At 40.0% G+C, this 20,697-nt stretch overlaps 1 long non-coding RNA gene across 1 annotated transcript in view; it reads right to left on the reverse strand.

Moving 5' to 3' along the window:
• The window catches only part of LOC148152113 (uncharacterized), a 51,497-nt gene extending 32,531 nt beyond the window's left edge, over positions 1 to 18,966 (reverse strand). The window contains exon 1 of the long non-coding RNA XR_015757026.1: positions 18,870 to 18,966. This is a non-coding gene — a long non-coding RNA (uncharacterized LOC148152113). The remainder of the gene's footprint in view (positions 1 to 18,869) is intronic.
• Between the last annotated feature and the right edge of the window lie 1,731 nt (positions 18,967 to 20,697).

Consider the following 20,697-nt stretch of genomic DNA (forward strand, 5'->3'; position numbering starts at 1 on the left):
CAATAAAACAAGTGCACATTATTTGCTTTTGTCTTGAAATTTGTGATGAAATTTCAGAACATTCCAGATTTTAGAGGGTTTGAAAATCAAGTCTTCTAAATGCAAATCTGAAAACTTACGTTAAAACTGTAGCACCCAAGATGGTTTCTAATGGTATTCCACTTTGATGTTTTTCTAACAAACCTGTAAGGGAAGTATTCCACTGTATAATGAGCTCTAACGTCTTCTGCATTTCAACTCCAGCCTCTTAGGCTGCATGCATTAAACCCCTTTGGAAGAGGCAGGTTGCCAATGTCAAAATATTATTTGCACAATTAAAGCAATCTTGACATATTATCTTTGACATATTATCCATCACATTATCTTTCTCACCACAAGTTTCCTCAATTCCCTAGAATTCACCAGCGAAAGATGGTAACTCAATAATTGAAGACATTGCAGCCACAACAGGGAAATGTACCAATTAAATATTCAGTATTCACAATACTTTCTTATTGACTTGAGAGAAAAGGTTTTTTTCCTGTACTTGTGGCAAAATGTAACTTTACATATTTTAGTGCTGTCATGCATTGCATCCGTGCCATTCAAAAACAATCACCTAACTTTTCTAATCCCGTTTTCCAATGTGATCCATCACCTTATATGCTTTGCCATTAGAAGTGCACATCTAAATACTTCTTAAATGTTATTAAGGTTTCTGCTTCTACCACCCTTACAAGCACTGAGTTCCAGATTCCCGCCACTCACTGCATGAAAAGTCTTTCCTCACATCCCCTCTAAGTCTTCTGTTCGCTATTTTAAACCTATTGCCTACACTTTTTAGCTATGAAGAGAGGTTGGATAACTTTGGGTTAAAGGGGGATCTGACTGTGGGGTATGAGATTATGAGGAGCATGGACAGGGTGGATAGGAAGTGGCTGAACCTGTTGGTTGAAGGGTCACTAACAAGGGGACATAATTTTAATGAGAAAAGCAGGAATTTAGATGGAATCTGAGGAAAAATATTTCCACGTGGAGTTTGTTGGGAATCTGGAATGCATTGTCTGGGAAGGTAGTTAAGGTGGGAAACCTCACAACCTTTGAAAAATGCTTGGATGAGCACTTGAAATGCCATAACATTCAAGGCTATGAGCCAAATGCTGAAATGTGGAACTACTATAGATTTAGTTGTTTTTGTTGATGTAGACTCAATGGGTGGAAGGACCGCTTCTCGACGATATGATTCTATGATTACCAGAGGCTGTTATTAGGCGGTATCCATTAAGATTCTCCAGATCTATTTGTTCAATGAGTAAAGCAATAAAACTCCATTGACCCATCTTAATAAAAATTTTGCTGTGCTCAGCTTTCCAAAGTCATTTAATGTTTTGCAAACAACAAATATTTCATAGTTTTCTTTCACCTTTTTGATTTTCTGGTTCCATATATTAAATGATAAATGGTTTGCAATCCATTAAAATCTAAATGCTAAAGATCCAGTTCTCCTAAACAATGAATACATGCATTTCCAACTCTATCTTCTCATACTGATCCCTTCATACCTTAGAGCAGAATTACTGGCTTATTGCTTGAAAAGAAGACAACATACCCATTAAAATGTGGTTGATGACACCTCTCAGATTTGTGGCCAAATAGAGACAAGAATGCACATGAACAACAGATGAGTTCTCAAGTAAATATTTGCTGGGCTGAAGATGCCCATGAGATGCATGGACAAGTGTGGAGATGTCTTCACTGCATTCCAACAATGGACTCCAGAATGATCATGATATACTGCACTCTGCATAGCATTGAATAGTGAGATTTGGACCATTAGTGGGAAAAGCTACAAAGCAGAGTTTCTTTGGCCTATTCCCTAAAAGTAGGGGGAAAATAAAACAAAGAAGGAGGATAAAAGAGGAGGAAAAAGAAGGAGTCTTTTGAAGAAGTAACGAAGAAGATTGATGAAGGAAGAGCAGTAGATGTGATCTATACAGACTTCAGTAAGGCATTCAACAAAGTTCCTCATGGGAGACTGGTTAGCAAGGTTAGATCTCATGGAATACAGGGAGAACTAGCCATTTGGAGACAGAACTGGCTCAAAGGTAGAAAACAGAGAGTGGTGGTGGAGGGTTGCCTTTCAGACTGGAGGCCTATGACCAGTGGAGTGTCACAAGGATCGATGCTGGGTCGACTGCTTTTTGTCATTTATATAAATTACTTGAATGTGAACATAGGAGGTATAGTTAGTACATTTGCAGACAACACCAAAATTGGAGGTGTAGTGGACAGTGAAGAAGGTTAACTCAGAGTACAATGGGATCTTGATCAGATGGGCCACTGGGCTGAGGAGTCACAGATGGAGTTTAATTTAGATAAATATGAGGTGCTACATTTTGGAAAGGCAAAACAGGGCTGGACTTAAACACTTAATGGTAATGTTGCTAAACAAAGAGACCTTGCAGTGCAGATTCATAGCTCCTTGAAAGTGGAGTCGCAGGTAGATAGGATAGTGAAGAAGGCGTTTGGTATGCTTCCCTTTATTGGACAGAACATTGAGTATAGGAGTTGGGAGGTCATGTTGTGGCTGTACAGGACATTGGTTAGGCCACTTTTGGAATACTGTGTGTGATTCTGGTCTCCTTCCTATCGGAAGGATGTTGTGAAACTTGAAAGGGTTCAGAAAAGATTTACAACGATGTTGTCAGGGTTGGAGGATTTGAGCTATAAGGAGAGGTTGAATAGGGTTGGGCTGTTTTCCCTGGAGCGCCAGAGACTGAGGGGTGACCTTATAGAGGTTTATAAAATCATGAGGGGCATGGATAGGGTAAATACACAAAGTCTTTTCCCTGTGCTAGGGGAGTCCAGACGTAGAGGGCATAGGTTTAAGGTGAGAGGGGGAATATATAAAAGAAGACCGAAGGGGCAACTTTTTCACACAGAGGGTGGTGCGTGTATGGAATGAGCTGCCAAAGGAAGTGGTGGAGGCTGGTACAATTACAATATTTAAAAGGCATCTGGATGGGTATATGAATAGGAAGGATTTAAAGGAATATGGGCGGGGTGCTGACAAATGGGAGTAGATGAGGTTAGGATATCTGGTTGGCATGGATGAGTTGGAGCAAAGAGTCTGTTTCTGTGCTGTACAACACTATGACTCTGTGACTCTAAAGAGGAGGATGAAAATAATGCAGATAATGCAGCCATATTCTTGCCAGAATGCCAGGGTTGCATACTTATTGTGATGCTCATTTAGATTACACTAGTATGTGAATAGCATATGCAAAACCCAATTTTATTCTGCTCATCTCAGGCCAGCAATATAAAGCAGTCCTGCAAACACCAGGCGTTCTCTCACTTCCTTGCATTGTTCAGCATGATTTCATGGTGGTGCTAATGCCTATTCCAAACCATAGTATGCAGGGACTGAATGTTATATCTTGATTACAAGTTAATCAATAAGAATCAATTATAAGTTTCATCCCCAACCCTGCACAAATATCAACGTCACTAAATTGTGAGAAATAGTTAAATGTCAAGACAGCAATTGACAATCCAACTTCTCCTCTCACAAAACCTTCAAAAGTTACATGCATTTGATTATGGATTTGCAATAAGAATTAAAAATATTTACTGGATTTTGTGACATAATTAATGATAAGACTAATGGTCTCCGGATTATTGCATGGAAGTCTGAAAACCACTTCCACTAACTGCACATGAGCAGCAAACTATGAAATTCATGAAGTTTCTGTGCAAGTTGTTCTGCTCCTCTGGAGACTTTACAAGTAACTCATCTCACAATTTGGTGCTAAAATCCACAGAATGGTGTGGAATTGCATTATTAACTATTAAACTTATCAGAAAATGTTCCTGCTCTCCATTTAAAAGTAACAAGATTTTCAAAGACGTGTTAAGTCTTAATTATTATTAAGCAAATTCTCTGTCACTAAAAATAAAATTTTCCAAATGCAAAGTAGAAATGTTAATCAATCAACATGTAAATAAACGTAAGATTTTCATTTACATTTTCCTTTGTCTTGTCTTGTCCTTCCCAATAAAATTGCATTTCCTTTCCACTAAGCAGTAGGCAACAGCAGAATATGTTCACAAATTCTAAGTCTCAAAACTTCCAAATATTTTACTGAACTGCTTTCATGACAACCAATGATCGTCATATTCACCAGTAGAACATAGAACAATACAGCAAAGGAAAGGGCCCTTCAGCCCACTATGTTGTGCTGAAAATGACGCCAAATTAAACTAATCCCTTCTGCCTGCCTTTGGTCCATATACTCCATTCTTTGCATATTCATATGCATTTCCAGAAGTCCCTTAAATGCCCCTATCATATCTGCCTCCATCACTACTCCTGGCAGCATGTTCCAGACTCCTATCATTCTGCGTAAAACACTTGCCCCTCATGTACCCTTTGAACTTTCTCCTCTCACCTTAAGTGCTTACCCCCTAGTATTAGACATTTCAATTCTGGGAAAAAGATTCTGACCGTCAACCCTATCTATGCATCTCATAATTTTAGAGACTTCTATCAAGATTCCCCTCAGCCTTCGCTGCTCCATAGAAAACAACCTAAGTTTTACTAGCCTCTCCTTATAGCCCATACCCTCTAATCCAGGCAGCACCCTGGTAAACCGCGTCTGCACCCTCCAAAGCCTCCACATTGTTCCACAATCAGAATTGAATGCAACCCTCTCAGGGTAGCCTAACCAAAATCTTATAAAACTTCAACATGACATCCTGAATCTTGTACTCAGTTCCCTGACCAAAAAAGGCAAGTATGCCATACACCTTCTTTACTACCCCATCTACTTGTGTGGCCACTTTCATGGAGCTATGGAATTGATCCTCAAGATCCCTCTGTACATTAGTGCTGTTCAAGCTCCTGCCATGAACTGCATACTTTTCCTTAATATTTGATTTCCCAAAGTGAGGCACCTCACCCTTACACCAATTAAACTCCATCTGCCATTTCTCCACGTATATCTGCAAAAGATCTTTCTCCCACTGTATCCTCGGACAACCCTTTACACTATCCACAACTCTACTAATCTTTGTGTCAAATGCAAACTTAATAACCCACCCATCTACATTTTCATCTAAGTCATTTATATATTTCACAAACAGCTGAGGTCCTAGTATGGATCCTGTAGAGCACCACTCGTCATTGACCTCCAGACTGAAAAACATTTCACCACTACCCTCTGCCTTCTATGGGCAAGCTAATTCTGAATCCAAGTAGCCATGCCTCTTAATCTTCTGGATGAGCCTACCATATGAGACCATGTCAAAAGCCTTACTAAAATCCATGTAAACAACATCCACGGTACTACCCTCATCGATCACCTTTCTCACCTCCTCAAACAATTCAGTCAAGTTAATAAGACAAGGCCTGCTCTGCACAAAGCCATGCTGACTATCTCTAATTAGATTATGCTTTTCCAAATACCCTTTATTCTTATCCCTAAGGATTCTCTCCAATAGCTCTCCAACCACCGGTCATCAGTCTAAAGTCTCCTGAATTAACCCTATTTTAGTTCTTGAACAGAAGAACAGCACTAGGTACTCGCAAGTCCTCTGGGACCTCTCCAGTGGCTAGCGAGGATACAAAGGTGTTAGTCGAGACCCCAACATTTTTCTCTCTTGCCTCTCTCAATAACCTGAGGTAGATACCATTGGGACCCGGGGTCTTATCCACTTTAACACTCTTCAAGAGGTCCAACACAACTTCTTTCTTGATCTCAAAATGCACTAGCATATTAGCATGTTCCACACTAATCTCACTATCTTTCATATCCTTCCCCTGAGTGAATACCAATGCAAAGTACTCATTTAGGATCTCACCCATTATTGAATGTAGCTTTGTAGTCCAAATGTATTAATTGAGTTTAATTTCCACCAGAGATACAAGTGTTAAGTTGGACTTTTGCGTCTCTAGCCTAGTGACAACAAAGCTAGAATTGCATACTCTGGAGCATGAATGAATTGGCCTTTAGCCAGCCTGTGTCAAAAATTTGAGAAGTAAAACATTTTTTTTCATTTGCTCTTTCCTTCTGGCTGTCAGCATCAAAGATATGAAAAAAGAAATGAAAACATTGTTACATAATTTTGTTGGAGATCATTTAACTTTCGACTTTTTCTCAAATGGCCTTTGTCACATTTGCTCTTTTATCTTGCCACCTATTGTAAATTCTGCAATCTGTAATTCTCCCTAATTTGCAACAATGCAGCATTTTCAGTGGCAATCTGACTGAGAATAATTAGGCCAAATGAAGAAAAACTGAAAATCTGAAACAGGAGAAAGGAACCGTAGAAATCCACACACCAATTACTGCATTAAAGTTGAATGAAAGGTTAATATTTTGAGGATGCTGGGTAATATGTTTGTGTTTGTAGTCTGCTCATGCTCTATTACAAGTATTGCAATAAGATACAAATTCATAGTTGTTCATATATTGAGTTATGAACAAATTAATGGAATACTGGTTACATATGTTTCAAATGAGGGAGGACTAAAATGAGATGGTGGTCTGCAAGATGTCATGGGAAAATATTGATACTATATACAGCCCAATGGGTGAAATCCTTGATGGCAGAGCAACTTTGGTTAAATTGTACCTTAAAAGAACTTTATGCAGCTCACAAAGGGTAAAAGTCTTTGATCAATGGCTATCTCATCGCTAAAATTTTAGGCAATGGCTACTGCAGGAAATTTGTGTCCATTCTCCTCCATCTCTGACCTTTAGCAATTCGAATTCACTTCAGCTAATATTATTTGGAGATGCCGGTATTGGATAGGAGGGTACAAAGTTAAAAATCACACAACACTAGGTTATAATCCAACAGGTTTAATTGGAAGCACACTGCTTCATCAGGTGACATTAGTATAGCAAGCACATTCACCCTGTTGATTCAGTAGGCTTCATACAGCAATCACTTCCCTTGCTTCCCACAAAGTTCTGGGAAACACCTGATCAGATCCCAGGGATTTATCTACCTTTATTTCATCCAGCACCTTCTCTTTTGTAACATGAACTCTGTTCAAGACATCACTATTTATTTCCCCTAGTATCCTAGCTTCCATGTCCTTCTCCACAGTAAATACTGACATAAAACATTTATTATCTCATCCATCTCCTGTGATTCCACACATAGACGGCCACACTGATATTTAAGGGGCCCTATTCTCTCTCTAGTTACTCTTTTGCTGTTAATGTACTTATAGAATCTCTTTTGGTTCTCTTTAACTCTATTTGCCAAAGCTATCTCATGTCCCCCTTTTGCCCTCCTGATTTTCCTCTTAAGTATACTCCTATTGCCTTACGCTTATAGGGATACACTTGAACCCAGCCATCTTTATCTGATGTATGCCTCCTTTTTCTTGAGCAGAGCCTCAATTCCTCTTGTCATCCAGCATTCCCTACACCTACCAGCTTTGCCCTTCACACTAACAGAAATATATTGTCTCTGAACTCTCATTGTCTCATTTTTAAAAGCATCTGTCTTCCCAACCATCCCTTTACCTGTGAATAGCCTCGCCCAATCAACTTTTGAAAGTTCCTGTCTAATACCATCAAAATTGGCCTTCATTCAATTTAGAACTTTAACTTTTTGTTCAGTTCTATCCTTTTCATATCTGTGAAATCTAATGTAATTATGATCACTTGTCCAAAAGTACTCCCCCACTGATACCTGTCTCATTTCCCAAGAGAAGGTCAAGTATTGTCCCTTCTCTAACAAGTACATCCACATATGGAATACAAAAAAAAGTTATTGTACACAAGATGTAAGAAATAGAAATACCGACATGGAAAAATATCATATGGAACTGAATTGTCTGCCACTGCTGCTGTATAACTTGATGTCACAAAAGAGAGTTGTTGTAATTTTTGACACGGTGCTAACTGTTAGTTTCTGGTCTGAATGACCTCTTCTGTTGCTTCTTTAGTCATTACTTGCTCTTTGACTCAAAGTACAATTTGAATATTGCTTCTTGCTGCAGATCAGGCTCTAAGAGTGGATACCAGTCTGTGCTGTACACTTCAGGTTTCTTTGTTGAACTAAACTGCTGCTGCCTTGTTATCTTATATTTTTGCCTAAGAGTAACTCACCTTCACTTTCAGTAAGTCTTCTAAACTCTTTATTTACACTTTATATCCATTATACTGAATACAGCTTGCTATTTTCTTGAAATTTGAATCATGGCTTTGCTGATGCCTGAGTAACATTCTGCACATCATGATCATTAACACATTAATTTCCCATAATACTACAGTCTTTTAGAATTAAGGCCTCCATACCTGGAATCACATCAGCACTAACATTCACATTCTATATTATTCATTTTCTTGTTGACTTGACAACAGCATCTTGTCAGTGGAAAATATCACTTGAGTTGTTACTTTAAGGTAACTATGTAAAACAGCTAGTCACAAAAATGACTAGTCATAGAGATATACAGCATGGAAACAGACCCTTTGCTCCAACTCATTCATGCTGACCAGATATCCTAACCTAATCTAGTCCCGTTTACCAGCACTTTGCCCACATACCTCTAAACCCTTCCCATTCATATACCCATTTAGATGCCTTTTAAATGTTGTAATTGTACCAAATTCCACTGGCAACTCATTCCATACACACACCACCCTTTGCATGAAAAAGTTACCTCTTAGCTCCCTTTTAAATCTTTCCCCTTTCACTCTAAACCTATGACCTCTATTTTTGGATTCCCCCATCCAAGGGAAAAGGCCTTGTCTATTTATCCTATCTATACCACACATGATTTTATAATCATTTATTAGATCAGTCCTCAGCCTTCAATGCTCTGGGGAAACAGTTTCAGCCTATTCAGCCTCTCCCTAAAGGTCAAATCCTCCAACCCTGGCAACATTCTTGTAAATCTTTTCTGAACTCTTTTAGGTTTCACAATATTCTTTCTATAGGAGGGAGACCAGAATTGTACACAATATTCCAAAAGTGGCCCTACCAATGTTCTGTATAGCTGCAGCATTATCTCCCAACTCCTCTTCTCAATGCTCTGTCCAATAAAGGAAAGCATATCATGTGCCTTCTTCACTATCCTGTCTCCCTGCGACTCCACTTTCAAGGAACTATGAACCTGCACTCCAAGGTCTCTTTGTTGAGTAACATTCTCCTACGACCTTACTATTAAGTGTTTAAATCCTGCTCTGATTTGCCTTTCCAAAATGCAGCACCTCACATTTATCGAAATTAAACTCCATCTGTCACTCATTCGTCCATTGGCCCATCTGATCAAGATCCTGTTGTACTCAGAGGTAAGCGTCTTTGCTGTCCACTGCACTTCCAATTTTGGTGTCATCTGCAAACTTACTAAACATAACTCTTATGTTCACATCCAAATCATTTATATAAATGACATGGACCGAGCACCAATCCTTGTGGCACACCACTGGTCACAGACCTCTAGCCTGAAAGGCATCCCTCCAGCAGCACCCTCTGCCCTCTACCTTTGAGCCACTTCTGTATCAAAATAGCCAGTACCCCTTGTATTCCATGAAATCTAACCTTGCCAACCAGTCCACCATGAGGAATCTTGTTGAATGCCTTACTGAAGTCCATATAGATCACGTCCAACACTCTGTCCTCATCAATCCTCTTTGTTATTTCTTCAAAAAACTCAACCAAGTTCGTGAGACATGAGTTCCCGTGGCCAAAGCCATGTTGACTATCCCTAATCAGTGCTTGCCTTTCCAAATACATGTGAATCCTATCCTTTGGAACTTGCCCAACTTCAGGCTCACTGGTCTATAGTTCCTTGGCTTTTCCTTACCACCCTTCTTAAACAGTGGAGCCATGTTAGCCAACCTCCAGTCTTCCTGCACCTCACCTGTGATTACTAATGATACAAACATAGTTGTATTAAAAATCATATCCCTTTAGCTGTTTATAATGAGCAAGACAATGACTATATACAAGCAGCCCAAACTTGCAAAACCCATAATGCAGTGTCCAACATTAGATATGATCTTACAATTGGATACCATTTTTTGGATATTCTTGAGTGTTCAAAGAATTATGCAGACAACCAAATTAAGAGTTTTGGTTGGATGGGCAAATTGTTACAGCTGCATGTAGTGAAAGTTCTTTGCAGGAAAAAGAACATGTCCAGGTATTGTGCATGTTTTCACTTAACAAAATAGGTGATAACCTTTCACTGGTGAATTTTTCTCAGGACAATACCTTAACTAATCAGTGTCAATTTACCTGATTTAAAATGTGAACAATGCTTGGCAGTTAATTAGCAATTATCATTATCAGGTGCATTCTCAAAGGCAATATCTCCTCCAGTCAGAATTTACTTGCCAACCAATCATCACTTCCTTTTCATACAGTATGAATATCATATTTCCCCTTAATTCGGTATTGATGTGAATTGTCCTGATGCAAATGAAAAGTTTTGAGAAAAAGTTTTTTTAAACATCACTCAAGTTCTATACTACCACTTGACTTAATGTCAGATTCCTATTCCTCTTGTTACACCAGAAGGTAAAGGTTCCTAATAGTTCATAGTCTTTGCCTCCTTGGCATACTCCTATATGGCCCTGAATCCTTTTGAACTTTCTCCCGTAGTGAATTTGACTATTGCACAAATATTGTTTTCAAGACAAACTTTTCCATGTACATTTTGTAGGCTGAATGTTTTGTCCTAAACTTTGGAACTCAAGTCATTGATAAGCTAGCAACTATTATATTAATAACCCAGAGGTCATAAGTTCAATCTCACTGCAATGAAACCATACCAAACGTTGATGGGGTTGGCTAATTCCTGAAATGTATAGCTGCCATATATCAAGTGGTAAGGGAATCAACACAAGAGAATAATTTACTTAGTCCCTGTCCATTTTCTAACATTCATTCCAGATAGTTGTGTTTACAACATTGATGGGATTGAAGATGCAGTATAATTTTATCAATGGAGAGACCTTTGATGATATAATATGAACTATACAGCAGCATGGTGCAAAGTGGGACAGGTCCAAAATCAAGACTAGATGTTATGAAAATAACTTCAGCTAAGAATAATTAATAAATCATCTAAATGATCCTTATCTAGAGCTCCCCATTTGCAGTAAAGTCAATGTCCAGAAATATCACTTCATGCTTTGTGACGGTATGGGGAGGTTGAGTACATTGGACATAACAAAGGATCTGCGTTCCATTAACATCCAGCTAAGTTGCTGAAAAGAGAGCTAACTTTGTGACTATCTCAGCTGTTCCAGTACAATTAGATCATTATTAAATAAGTTGGGACATTAGCCTATTTTACCTTATTGGCTGAAAAGACAAATCTAACCTGAGTTAACTTACTCCCGATCATCAGCAAAATGGTAGAATAACTTACAACGGTGTGCCAATGATAGTCACTCATCAATAACCTACTTGATGTCACATCAAAAGCACTTGGCTTCAGACCTGATTATGGTACTAAACGTGAATGCAAGAACCCAATTGCAAATGATTGACAGTCGTTGTCCTTAGCACCAAAGCCGAACTTGACTGATTGTACCATCAAGGATGCAAAATGAAACTAAGATCAATGAAGGTCAAAGGTTAAACCCTCATATCGTTACAGTCAGACCTGACACAAAAACAGATGGGCCAGGCTATCGTCAGCTGATTCGTCATTGATCTTTCTTATAACGGTTCACAACGGTGAAATCCAGAGTGCTATACACTTTGTAGTATTCTTTGTCAATACTGATAGCAAGGCAACCGTTATAAACCGTTGTGGGTTACATGCATTATGCCAGCTGCTTGGTTACAATGTACAAACCTGAAGATCCTGTTTCTGTGAACAGACTCTATTAGGACATGAATGAAGGGCTTGACTTTTCTATTCAATAATGCTGTGCACAGCAAGGAAACAGAATCCAGTAATTTGGACTTGGCCAAATGTTGCTGGCTGACAGGTCCTGCACCATCATTAATTTCGAAGGGAATGGCAACTCACAGTTAATTGCTTTGTGATATTAAGAACATTACTGCATTTTTACATTAATTAACTCAATATGGAAAGTTAAGTCATGTAATTAATTGCAAAAATCCCTTTTCACAATGGGATATATGGTAATGACAAAAAACCTCTCTTGCCTGAAGTCTCATTCCCCCATACTGTTTAGGAATGTTTAAAATGATCAAATATTAAGATTTTTCTTTGTTGTTGTCCTTGTTGCTCTCTCTTGGCCCAATCTCTCTTCTCCTCTTTCGGAATCATCTATAACTTTACATCACCCCTTTTAATTCACCCTCCTTCTAGAATGAGAGGTCATTGCTTAAAAATAAAGGGGCACCCATTTAAGTCAGAGATGAGGAAACACTTTCTCTCTCCTTCTCATTCAATTCACTGACCATGTAGCCTCCACCTCTGACTTTCTTCCTCCTTTATATAGTGCTGTTCTTTTTTTTGATCAGAGTTCCAAAACAGTGCAACAGCTTATAAAATAGTAATTACTGCTTCTGGAATTTGAGGAAATCAGCTCCCCAACACCTGAAATACCTCAAAAAAGCAGCAGCTCATACAGCCACAATTATTTTCCATCTTCCTTCTTGGATTACTCAGAGTGCAGGCTCACAGTTCCTTGAAAGTAGAGTCAGAGGTAGACAGGTATGCTTTCCTTTATTTGTTAGAGCATTGAGTATAGGAGTTGGGAGGTCATGTTGTGGATGTACAGGACATTGGTTAGGCCACTTTTGCAATATTGTGTGCAATTCTGATCTCCCTCCTATAGGAAGGATGTTGTGAAACTTGAAAGGATTCAGAAAAGATTTACAAGGATGTTGCCAAAGTTGGAGGGTTTGAGCTTCAGGGAGAGGCTGAGTAGGCTGGGGCTGTTTTCCTGGAGGATTGCAGGCTGAGGGGTTATAGAGGTTTATAAAATCATGAGGGGCATGGATAGGGTAAATAGACATGGTTATTTCCCTGGGGTTGGGGAGTCCAGATGTAGAGGGCATAGGTTTAGGGTGAGAGGGGAAAAGTTTAAAAGGGACCTAAGAGGCAACTTTTTCACGCAGAGGGTGGTGCATATATGGTATGAGCTACCAGGGGAAGTGGTGGAAGCTGGTACAATTACAACATTTAAAAGGCATGTGGATGGGTATATGATTAGGAAGGGTTTAGAGGGAAATGGGCCAAGTGCTGGCAAATAGGACTAGATTAGGTTGGAATATCTGGTGGGCATGGATGAGTTGGACCGAAGGGTCTGTTTCTGTGCTGTACATCTCTATGACTCTCAGAGGGTGTGAGTCTTTGGATTTAATGTTAAAATCAGATCAGCCATGATCTTATCGAATGGCGGAGCAGGCCTGAAGGGCCAAGTGGCTTACTCTTCTTCCTTGTTCGTATTTTCACGAGTCCACCCTCTGTTTATTTTTCAATCCTTTCATCTCTTTAATTCAGGAAAGACAACTTGATTCACCATGGCAATTGCCTTTATTGTTACCAAATTTACTTTCAGCAACTTTGTGGGCAAACATTTATGAAAACCTAAGTGTGCACCAAGAAATCTGATGAGCAGGGTACATCATGGCATGTTGCACTTCACCAATTTTCCCATCAATATATTCCTGAAGCCCCTATTGTCCTATGATGAGCACCTCACCTTTGCCTGGATAAAGAGTTGATGGCTAAGAATGCAGTGATATATAATATCTTTTCAATGATTCACATCCCTCATCCCCAAGGGGGGGGGGGGGGGGGGGGGGGGGAAGGATGATCAGGGCAATGGAATTACAGGTCAAAGAAAGAGGGCGAGCCAACCAGCTACAGCAGAGGGGAGATTCTCTGCCTGATTTCCTCTGATAGTGGCACCAGCATTTTCCACAGATGTCAGGACATTGTTGCTATGGTGACTTGCTTTGACTGCCAACAAGCTGGCTGTATTCTCTTAATTGCAAATCTGTTGGTTGAGAAAAACCTGGCTGTGAGACAGGTGTCTGTTCAAGGTGACTGGAAGAGCAAATTGCACTGTATATTTTACCTAATAATGTCCACAAGACATTTTTTAAAAACTTAATTTTTACAAGGCCACCAGGATTATGTATTGGCATATTTAAATTTTTGCAAGTAACGTTTTTAAAATTGGATCAAATGGCTTTCGATGACATAAACCTACAACTTATGTTAACATGGCTCAGCGTCCATGATAATCTTGTGGAATTTTCTGAAGCAGAACCTATTTGGGTGCTTTTATTGGTTCTAAGTTTCCTGACTTGTCAATAAGATTTTGTACTGGAGCCATGTGGAAAAAGGACCACTTCTGGTTTGCATAATCCCCTCTCCCTTCCCCATCTTACCAATTTGAAATACTACTAATTACTTTTTCAAAAAGAAATATGAATCAGATTGCCTAATGTTGGCAAAAAAGAATTCTTGTTGCTGGTCCTCTGCATTTCATTTGGATTTTAAACCAGAACTCTTTTCTTGATTTCAAATCTGGCACAATTACACCGAAGGAGGTTATCATGGTGAGGTTTAACAGTGGGAATGAGTTTGCAGGTTGTTCTGCTATAAAACACATTCCACCAACGTGAATTCCTTATAACGTGATTGACAAATTGGGGATATTGTTTCTAAAGTGTGAACTTTTAAAACATGTGTTGGCTGTAACGTGATTACATCACCAATACTTTCCATGCTGTTTCTAAACCGTGATTTTGCTATAATGTGGGGTTTCACAAGAACACAACCATCACGTTATAGAAGTATTATAAAGAATTATAGAATGTTTACAGTGCAGAAACAAACCTGACAAGTCCATACTGGTGTTTATATTACTCATGGGCCTTCTCACATACTTCTTGCATCACAGATGACATGGAAATTGATGGTGATGTAAGTAGCGAAGAGGAAAGCCTTAGATTATGGGATGATACAGACAAACTGGGCAGGAGGCCTGTGGCAGATCATGGCAAATGAAATTTCATCCTGAAAAGGGTGAGGTGTTGCATTTCGGGAGGAATAATAAAGCAAGGGGGTACATGCTGAGAAAAGGCAGGACCCTAGGAAGTCCAGAGGATCAGTGCTGTGTAATCCATAGAACCATGAAGGCATCAGGACAGGTAGATAAGGTGGGTAAAAGGGCAAATTGGATACTTGCCTTTCTATGTCAAGGCATTAAATAGAAGACCAAAGAGGTTACAATGGAACTCATGGAACAAGCAACATGAATTCGACTGGGACAACACTACTATTATAGGACAAGCCAAACGGAGAACAGCCAGGGAATTCCTAGAAGCATGGCACTCATCCACAGATTCAATCAATAAGCACACCAACCTGGACCCAATATACCGGCCACTGCAGCGGACAGCTGGAACTGACAACCGGAAGCGGCAGAGACAAACCACTATAAATGCCGGAGGAAACATCACAGAAGCGCTTCGCAGTAGGCTCCCAAGCACTGAGGATGTCACCTAGACAGGGGACGAAACGTTTGCAACACAAATTCCCAGCTCGGCGAACAGAACCACAACAAATTTAGAGAGGAATTGAGGAAAATCCTTTTTCACCCAGAGGGTGCAGGAATCTGAAACTCACTGCCTAAATATGTGGTAGGTAAGATCCTTCAAGACATTTAAAACGATTTAGATGAGCACTGGAAATACACTAACATACAAGGCTAAGGACCAAGTGCTGGATAACAGTGACAGAAAAGGTGGATTTTTGATGACTGTGTGGACACAGAGTCAAATTGCCTTTTTTGGTGCTGTAAAAAAAATCTATCATTCTGTGGCTTCCACATCTAATCCCAGCAACACATCCTTCTATTCCATTCTCCATCATGAGCTTAACTAACTTCTCCTTTAACGCTTCTATAGTTTTTATCCCAATGACTCCATGTGGCTGTAAACTCCACATTCACTGGGTGAAGAAGATCTTGTTGGATTCCTTATTGGACTTATTCATTTTTAGTATTTATTCTATTATTTGAAAGTTTACCAATTAATCTTTATCTATTCCCCTGATAATCTGCATATGCAGCTTTACTAACTGAAGTGGTGGTACTGATGCCATGTTCCAAGGCCACTTATCAATTTTATTATCCACCCCCAGAAGACTGACTTGGCATTCTCTTTACATCTTGTACAATGAATTAGTACGAGAGCATGGTGTCTGCAATTTTTATGCTGTATCATAGGATCTGGCCTCTAACCTTACTTATACTTAATATCAATCAGAATATGTACCTGCTTTGCAGGCATACTGACATCGATCTAACCATAGAGACAGGCTATAGTAAATGTAGACTTAGTTGTAGACAGCCACTTGTACCTGAGTTCAAGATACCCACAGGCAACTGTGTTACACATACCGGAGTACCATTGGTGTGACACACTCATGAGTGGCCATAAGAGAGGGCCAGGTACTACAGTTGGCATAACAGTAGAAACCGGTTTAGTAATATTTCGTAGTTCAGACAGGAGGCCTTTTTTTTGTATCTGTAAGGTTGCTGAATTAGTTCTACTTCCTTGGATTGTGATTGCAGCCTGATGTTTTAGTACAGCATCGTATTTATCTGACTAACTTAGATGGCTAAGGAAGGTATGTTCATAATGTGATCAATTTGCAGATCCTTCTGATGCACTCCGCTGGTGAGCAGGAGAGGTTCCTGTCAGCTGTGTAACAGAAAGAATATTGCAGTCTCTATCATCACTCTCCACAGCCCCGATTACAACATATATGTGAATGTGCATGTTTTCACAACAACTTGGCCTCCCTGAATGAGCTGTAACACCCCCACTGAGCCTCTTTTTGAGATCCTCACTATCTATTTTTCTTTGTTCGTTTAGTCAGGTGAATTGGCCATACTAAATTGCCCGTAGTGTTAGGTAAGGGGTAAATGTAGGGGTATGGGTGGGTTTCGCTTCGGCGGGTCGGTGTGGACTTGTTGGGCCGAAGGGCCTGTTTCCACACTGTAATATAATCTAATCTAAAAAAAAAAGTTGTGGGTATTGCTGACTAAGCCAGTGCTGTACTTGTTGCCCACTATTAATTGCCCTTGAATTGAATGGCTTTCTTGTGTATTTTAGAGATTAGTTACGAGACAATTACAATGCTGCGAGTCTGAGTCACTTGTAACCAGATCATGTATGGTTGGCACATTTCTGTGACAAAACACATTAATAAACCAGATGGGTTTTTAACAACAATTAATGATAGGTTCACGAGTGTCATTGCTAAGACCAGCTTTCAATTCCAATTGGAATAATTCCACTGCTTTCTTATTAGGCTGCACCCTTGGACTACCAGTACAATGACACTGCTACTGCACCACATATACTGTATACAGGGCATATTCTTTCACTCCCACCAGGCCAAGAATCTAGATTCCCTTAATAATATCATTTTTGGGAAGGGTCATCAGCAAACTCTGACAGCATCATCTTTGAGAAACTAGAGATAGGTGACAAACCTACCTTTCCCAACATTATCTGTATCTCGCAAACAAAAAAATTCAAAGTAAAAGGATTGGAACAGAAGCTAAAGATTTTAGAAGTATGTTTTGATCAAGAAAGAGCAATTTTATGTTCATGCACCTGAAGAGAACAGGACCTATTCAGGCCCCATGCCAATGTCCAGTTTTCAACTGAAGTTAAGGGACAGTAAAGTTGGGCTAGAACAAGGCCTGCCATAGATAAATGTCTTAGATTAAAATAAAGCAACTCATCCATTACATTTTACAGTGCCAAGAGTATGTTGCTGGGAAAGCACAGCAGGTCAGGCAGCATCCGAGGAGCAGGAGAATCAATGTTTCAGGCATAAACCCTTCATCAGGAATGAGGCTGTGGGCTGGGGGCTGAGAGATAAAAGAGAGGGGTGGGGTTGGGGGGAAGCAATAGGTGGAGGAAGGTGAGGGAGAAGGTGATAGGTCAGAGGGGGGAGTGATGGAGAGGTCAGAAGGGCAGTACTGAATTGGAGGCTTGGGACTAGAATAATGTGGGGGGACGGGACATGAGGAAGCTGTTGGCACTTGGTGTTTTTAACATATTCATGTAAAAAGATGTAAATTAATAACTTGTCAAAGTATTTGTTCAATTATTTAAAGGAAGAAAACATCAATTTTTGTGATATCTTCTGGCTCCCGAGTCTTATCGAATATTTTGATATTCTACAACACATCATGACATTTTTTGTGCTTTGGGAATTCTTATCACAAACATTAAGTATTTGCTGGAATTACAGAAATGGATGCAGTAATTGGTGTATTTATAGTTCTTTGGCTTACTGTGTATTAATTAACAACTCGAAAAAGAGGCACTTAAATTGGAATTAATTTCCTTCCTCCACAAAACCTATAATTTGTTGCTCTGATGGGTAGTTGTGTTCAATAAAAAATACTTCTACTTTCTACAGCTTGCATGAATGTTGACAAAATCATCTGTCAGCTGTGCGGAGATGTCAAATGTAAAGTGTTTTGAGTAGTCATCATTATCCACAAATACAAAAATAACATAATTGGAACACAGCCCCCCCTTACATTTGGTTATGCAGTGACGTAAGTCAGTAAGGGGTCAGGGAGATTAGAGCACTGTTAACATCAGGCCTATTTATTAACGCGCCATTGGAAAACAAAATACTCAAAAGCCAACATACTCTAATATTCAACTTGCTGTCTGAGTTTTCTAATTCATCATCCCAAATTTCTACCACTTCTGCTGGATCTGTCAGAATTGTGTTGGAGAAATATGAGATGATGGCTATAAGATACAATTCTGTGACTGAGTTCATTCCTGGCTGTTACTTGACTAATCTGTGGAATAACGGTCTCAATTTGGTCCCACGTTCCAGAACTTTTGTCCGAAAATTTCACAGTGTGGACTGGCCTTACCTTTGCTATGCCCAAAAGCGATAATAGTCAATGGTGGGCAGCTTGCCTGGTTTGATTCTTATGTTGTTCATAGAGGTTTGATACAACTCAGTGGTTACTAGACTATTTCAGAGAGCTGTTTAGAGTTAACTACATTGCTGCTGGTCTGGTCACATGTTAGGAGCCTGTTTGTTTTTGTATATTGCTTAGTCATTGCCCTTTCATCCCGCTGTTCTATTCCAGTTTTCACAACCATTTACAGAATGTGGATGGGATAACAACTAGAACTGTCATTGGAAGAGACCCAAGAAGGGAATACAGTGGCTGAATTAAATTGTCCTACCTGCGTCTGTGGAAATTACAGTAGATGTCAAAAAGCTGGCCCTTAAATCTCTGATTATCCCCTGAAAGCCACAGCAGGACGAGAGAGTCTGAAATAAATTGCTGTTCTTGTGGATGTGACGATCAGGCTGACATCTCAAACAATGCAGATATGGATGAAAGAAGCCAATGTTGTAAGTAATGAATTGTGCACATTCTAGTCTAGAGTCAACATTCCAAGAGGTTCAATGACATACGATAAGAACAAAAAGTGAGTGGCATGGCCCTTTCCAAAAACTCTGGCTTCTTCAACACTCTCACGCACAGCATTGGTCAGATTAACTTGTGGCTTCACTTGTTCCTTTCTGATTAAGCACATCCTTTAATACACATCTGAACAGCAAATTCTCAAACATATCCTTAACATCATCTGGACACCCATGACTCACAGTCCCTCACAACAAGTTGCCACCTTTCCACACATTCCATTTTTCACAAGCATAATTCCTTCAATCATTCATTCTCTCCTGGCAACAGAAGGAAACTCAGATCTCCAGGAAGAAGCTGGAACCTGGAGCTGGGAAGAGAGATTGCGTGCCCTACAGATCAACAGTGGCGGCACGGTGGCTCAGTGGTTAGCACTGCTGCCTCACAGCATCAGGGACATGGGTTCAATTCCACCCTCAGGTGACTAACTGTGTGGAGTTTGCACATTCTCCTCGTGTTTGCATGGATTTCCTTCGGGTGCTCCAGTTTCCTCCCAGAGTCCAAAGATGGGCAGGTTTGGTGGATTAGCCATGGGAAATGCAGGGTTACAGGGTAGAGGGTGAATCTGGGTGGGATGCTCTTCGGAAGTTTGGTGTGGATTTGATGAGCTGAACAGCCTGTTTCCACACTGTAGTGAATCTATGACTCTATGTGACATATACCTTGACAGACAGTATGTGCTCAGCTGTTCCTCCTCCTGGGAAGTGGTCTTTTTCCAGGAAGCCGCTGACTTAAGCAACTATCTGCCAGGAAAGCTTCTGACTTCTGAGATATTGGTACTCACAGATGTTGAGAGGGCTCATTCTCCACCTTCAGACCCTGAGCTGCGTTTTTTGCCATCTTTGAGCTGGTCCGTGATATCTATTCTCATTTTCCTATGTGATATTTCGTGGCTGAGGAGAAGGCAGCTGCTGCTGTTGCCAATATTGGTGGTGCCCTTGTTCCTCTTCAGCAGTTTAAGATGGAGCAGCAGGACCTGCTCCCAAACTGTAATGAAAGTTGATAGCAGAGAAACTCAGGTCACGTTGAGTAAAGTGCAAGGTAAAATAAGTTCCAAGCTCTGCACTCAACCTCCAAAGAGCATCTTACCCAGAGCCAGCCCTATCCCGCTCCACCCCCAACCCTATCCTCATAACACCATACCTATCATAGTTAATCGACCTAACCTTCACATCTTTGGACTATGGGAGGGAATTGAGCAGCCAATGGAAACCCATACAGACATGAGAAGAATGCACAAATTATTTTTTTTTCAAGATGA

The sequence above is a fragment of the Chiloscyllium plagiosum genome, unplaced genomic scaffold (genome assembly GCF_037043375.1).
Source record: "Chiloscyllium plagiosum isolate Xiang-an unplaced genomic scaffold, Cpla_swu_hap1 HiC_scaffold_1, whole genome shotgun sequence".
Classification (NCBI taxonomy): Eukaryota; Metazoa; Chordata; class Chondrichthyes; order Orectolobiformes; family Hemiscylliidae; genus Chiloscyllium; species Chiloscyllium plagiosum.